The following is a 6,000-nucleotide window of genomic DNA, read 5'->3' on the forward strand; positions in this document are numbered from 1 at the left end:
CAGATTATAGAAATTCACAGAATACAGATAATTCTTTTTTGCGCATTCAATTCATCGCTGACAACTCATGCACTACTTTTCGTAATTTTTGGTACCCACGCTCCGAAGCAATACGACAAATAATCTCACATCTTATAAAGTAATGCCGCAGCGTTGTTATCGAAAAACGAACCTAATTTTGTAATTTTCTAAGTACAATTCAACTCGCATGAAATTTCTTATTGGTCGAATTACACAAAGACATATAAATATATAATATATAATTATAATTATAATGTCGTATGTATGAAAAATTACAAACATCTACGATTATATTAGATATAATTCGATTATAAACCGCAATACTCTGCGTATATTTGAGTATAATGAGGTTCAAACGATTGATAATCTTACTTGCAGTGTATAAAACAGATAAGAAATAATCACAAGAGACAATTGGAAAGCGACTAACATTAAGGATCCCAATAATGAACGATGTTTAGCATCACGCTAATGGACGAATAGATGCCTTAATTATGTAAAACAGCCGAATGTTTCTTGTAATTATTTTCTGGCTATGGCGAAGACTGCTGATACGGTTTAAAGATATTGTTCGTGAATTGGCACTAAGACCTCGAAGACTTAAAACCCGGGATACCTATTCGCTACCGAAATGTAACAGAAACGCAATATTTTTCTCGAATAGTAGAATAAATAATAAAAAACATTTTCGATTGTACGTAGATTTTATAAGTTCGACTGACAGAATTCAGAGCACAGGAAATCATTATGATAATAGAATTTTACCATTAGAATGACATACACATGTTGATAATTTGGAAACTTTTTCTTGTCTGTCTTTATGCCGTATTGAGTGCAGATAGCTGAATATGCATAATAATATCGATCAGTATAGAACTTATTATATAGTACGTGTAATAAATATCAAGCTATAAGCTTACAAATGATTTTATGTTAGTGTTAGTTATGTAAGTAAAAGTTTTATTAGATATAAAGATTAGTATATAATACGGTCGTCAGAGTTCGTTGTAATCTGAGACTGCAATTTCTGTATTCATCTGCAATTATGAATGAAAATATGTTCTTTTACCAGTTGTTCGAATTGTAAGCAGGCAATTTTTTATGGGACATCTCTCGTGTTCTCAAAGTCGTCAATCTTTGTTTCATACCTGGATTTGGGGAGTAGAACTGTGCCACGTATTTCTCGGAAGAAAAGGGGAAAAGGATTAAGCAAACGTGAAGTCGATCGTTTACTATTTCGTGAACAAAGTGAACGCAAACTGCTGATTATTTGGCGTGGAAGTATTTTTATCTAATATTTACGAAGAGAAAGATTAATGTATTCATAAGTTGATTGACACACATACATACACACGTACACACACATACACACACACCTGCCGATGGTGGTGAATAATTACGATATACGACAATTTATCAAGGGGTAAAAGTGACATATTTTTGCAAATAGCAACTTGTTTACGTCGCTTTTCCATCGCGACGTGAATGACCTTGGGAGTAATTATTTCACCAATAAATAGATAATATTTAAATATATAATTGGACATGGTGGAAAGAAAATCAGAACATAGTTTTAAAAAATCTCATATTAACATATATTCATACTTATACATAAATATAGAGTTGTGTACATATATATAGTGTCTTTCGAATGATTATTGTTATTGATAAATATACATTAAGTTATACCATTAGATATATAAAGATAAAATTATAAAATGATAATATATTATACACACACATTAATTTTATTAAACATTATATTTTATTAATTATTATATACAATATCATGTTACCTATAATATATGTTATTATATCTTCTATACGTTTTTAGTTCTTTTATTTCGATCCTCCTCAAAGTGAGTTTTTTAGGTTGAAAATGATTTTACCCCTGTAAGTACAGGCAATTATACTAAACGTTACTATATTAAATTTATATTCGCCTAAATATGTTGTATAAAGTACTAGCTGACTCAATAGAAGAATCTCATACTATCACGACATGATTACTTTGATATTTTGCGCTCATTGAGGAAATAATTAGAGGATTTCACGTTGAATTGTAACATTAACAACAGTACTCATGCGAATATTCGATCATTTCTTGTAATCTGCTCGATACTAACAATAAGATCATAAGTTTAATAATGTATCACGATTGTCGTAAGAAAATATATACGAGTATTTTATCTTAGAAGAATTGTCTGAGATTATTTACGATTAGTATCATCAGATAGTGCTATTCTTATCACGAAGAGATTTAAAGTTCTTTACTAGGGGTTTTGCTTCTGCGAGCTTCGCGCCACTTTTCTTTTGGATGTACTGTCACTTTGAATATGTTACATGACGAAATAATGGATTATCTGGAAATTGAGAACTTTTGTCTGATCGGCTGCTTAAGATTTATCAACGTCATATCCTTGATGGGCTTTTAACGGGATGAGGAATGTCTGAATTGATAGAAAACTTTTAGTAGTTTTATTACTTGTATAGTACACTACTCTGAATTTCGAATTAATCTACAAGATAACGCTTCAAAAATCCACTCCCGTTAGTTTGTCTATCATATGCGAATGTCAACCGCCTGTGTATAGACAATAAATGTTACTGTTGTAATTTAAAACTACTCCTTACGACGCACAATAAGCGTCGAGCCGACCCAGCACAATCTACCTAAGGAAGAAATATTAATGTCATTATCCTCTTCATGATACTTTACTCTTCATAATTATTGTCCGCCTAATAACACTGGTGGAATGATCCTCTTCAAGTTATCATGGCTATTACCTTGAAATTTTTTTTATTCTAGTTATAGAGGGGTAATGAAAGATGTCACGTTGGCTCCTTCGGAGAAGCTTTTTGTCATTCAACCGACTGTTCCGTTGTAACGAACTGGAACCTCAGGAACTCGGAAAAGACATCCAGGGCGTGGTCGGATTAGACGCTGCGGAATTACGGCGAGTTCCGGCCGTTTTTCAGCTCCAATTTTTAAATCACGAATCCTAGGAACTTCAGACTGTGCGCAATAATTTTTTCTTGCAAAATAGCGCTTGAAGCATCCAAAGATAACCACGATTTTTGTACGGTTTTTGCAGACCAAGAATTTGACGAATTAAAATTGATTTTCAGGAACCTTTACCCGCTAATTGAACCTTCTCGAAATGAAAAAGTCATCTAGAATATCGTGGGGGGTCATCAGCTAAGAAAATACAACAAAATTTCTCCGTTCATCGGACATAACTCTTTAAGTGTTGATTGCAGCGACTTCAAACTATGCGCAATCGTTTTCTAGAGCAATATGACGTTGATATAGGGTGTGAATGAATTGACTAGGGCCTTTTTTTTGGAAAATCCATCGAAAATTGGGGAGAAAATGGAAAGGGCATTAGCTTCAGTTTTGTCACGATTTTTTGGGTAAAAAATTGTTCGTCTCAGAATCGATTTGTAGGAGAATTTTACCATTAATTGGGCTCGGGAATTCACAACCGACTTCTCGAACATTGTGGAATCTGCTGAAAAAATACGAAGAAAATAGAATACGAGAAAATTTTTCCGTTCTTCGGCTATATTCTTTGGTGCAGTGTTCCCAGCGATATGGGACTACGCACAATCGTTGTTTCTGGCAGAATCAGAATCACAAATTTTGACGTAAAAACTCAAAGGGGTTAGCTTTTAGCATTGAAAATGCTTCTACAATAGGTGGGATTACCGTAAATTGTGAAAGCCAACCCAGAACAACTCGACAGTTGGGGGGGGGGTTATGGATTAAAAAAAAATTGCTACCACTCGGCATATATTTTAGACTTAAATGCAATAATAGCTATTTATGTGGCATGCCTGTAAACCGCCTGTTCTTTTGGCAAGGATAAAGATTTCAGGACTAGCTGAAGGCGAGCCGGAAGCGAGCCGGAAGCGAGTACTGAAATTATCCGAGCCAAAAAACGGTTTACGGGCATGCCACATACAATATTTTTTACGGTATGCGCATTGAAAAGCAAAACGAAGAGTGAGGTTATGTCGTAATCTGTTCGACGAAGCTACTTTATTCGGCAGTTTGGGATGCGCAGTTCGAACTGCGCATCAAAACTGTGGAATAAAGACTTTATTCCGCAACTTTTCAATGCCCATGCCGTAAAAACTGAATTATCTCCAACCTGTGTATATTCACTCCATTCGTAGGTGCCGCTGGTACTTGATATCGACGATGTTAAATCGGATGCTGAACAAGTATCGTTTGAGCTTGTGTCGTTCGATGATTCTGTCTTGGCAACCATCTCAATGACGGTAGCCGACAAGCAAGTTCTCATCATAAAGGCATTCGCGGCTGCTAAACATCCCATGAACGCCAACATCCATCGTTGCTGTACTTTTCTGCCTGAAATTGAGCCATACGTGACTTACCGATTTTTAACGAATGCCGGGCGTAGCCGATGGCGATTCAACTCACAGCAAATGTTCCAACCAAGTATCATTCTTGCGGTTCCCCAGACGAATCACACAATTAACGATTGCAAATTCACTCACTTTCGAGACGTTATACTAATGCAATTTCGATAGACTTCTGTTGTTGGCTTTCGGGCAGGAAAAGCTTATATGGAAGAGCCTTGCTACCTGCTAATCGTAAACCTGACTTACATATTATCAGCCACGTGTTCCTAATCGAGATATTAACTATTAGAATGCTAAGACCGTATCCAATTGTCAAGGGTTCGCATATCTCGATAAAGCTGCTCGACGATTTGACGTATTAGGAATCTATTTTTTTATATCACTCATACTACAGTAACACGCACTACGATATCACTTCACTGTCGATTTGTTTTTTAAATATCAACAATCTAACTTTTCTTTCCAAATAATTTCTCGCGGAAAAATGGGTTCTGGTACCTCTTCTTCCCATCCGTGATTCTCACATTCGGTATCAAATTTCAGACAGAGAGATAGCGCGCCGTAAACGGGGGCGAAGCGTCGTGTTTGTGTGAGTCGGAATGTTTAGCTGAAGCCACTCTGCGGAAAGATGCCAACCGTAATAATAATCCAATAGAATACTCCGCAGCAATTAAAATTCCAGTCTAGTCTTAGTTTTAATATTCAAATTATTCACAATACGGATTTCACCAAATAATAGACCTTTTTGGTCCATTATTTAAATTAAGATAAGCAGTCGTATTTTTTAAAACAAATTCGGCCTTTTTGCATGTAATTCAATTTAAAATTTCAGAGACTTAAAAAACGGCGTAACAAACAATTTAATAAAAAGAACTTGTGATTAAAACCATCCATTTATTCTAGTATAATTATACATGTTACTTATATTTGTTGTTTTTTTTTTCATTATACATTTCAATAGCATCTTGAGCACAGCGATACTACGTAGGCAAGTCACTCGATCTCAATTCTACATCGCGTTAAATATGCGTAAAGGATCGTACACTTTTTGTTTTTTCAGGGGTTACATTATATTGGTACTCGAAAAATAGATATAAAGGTAAAAATTTTCCCTTGATGCGACCATTGAATATTTGAAGAAAAAAAAAAAAAAAATTGTTATGATCAGAAATCAAAAAAAAACGAGTGAAAAAAATCAAAAAATAACGAAAGTTAGCTTAGAATTAGTTTCGAAAAAACGCAAGGCTTTGTTCGCCTGCTACCTGAGACGAACGCTTCTGCCATGCTGAGTTCAAATTGCTATTTTGACACGTTTGAACGCATAAAATATTTTCAAATGTATAAATAATGAGTGTAGCAAATGAAAAAAGTCGTTTATTTGAAAATCTCAAGGTGCTGTGACTCCTTGATTGCGTTCATTTTGCAGAAGCTATCGTCTCGGAATCGTTGGTAGTAAATAAGAAGTCCGTCTGTCGTTCTCAGAAATACAGTTTAATCGTACGTGAACATTGAAAATCAGTAATAAGATGGAAAAAGTTACATTGGCAGATGAAATGACAGTTAAAAACTATTCTATTTAGACGGTCCAAG

The sequence above is a fragment of the Diprion similis genome, chromosome 3 (genome assembly GCF_021155765.1).
Source record: "Diprion similis isolate iyDipSimi1 chromosome 3, iyDipSimi1.1, whole genome shotgun sequence".
In the NCBI taxonomy this organism is placed as follows: Eukaryota; Metazoa; Arthropoda; class Insecta; order Hymenoptera; family Diprionidae; genus Diprion; species Diprion similis.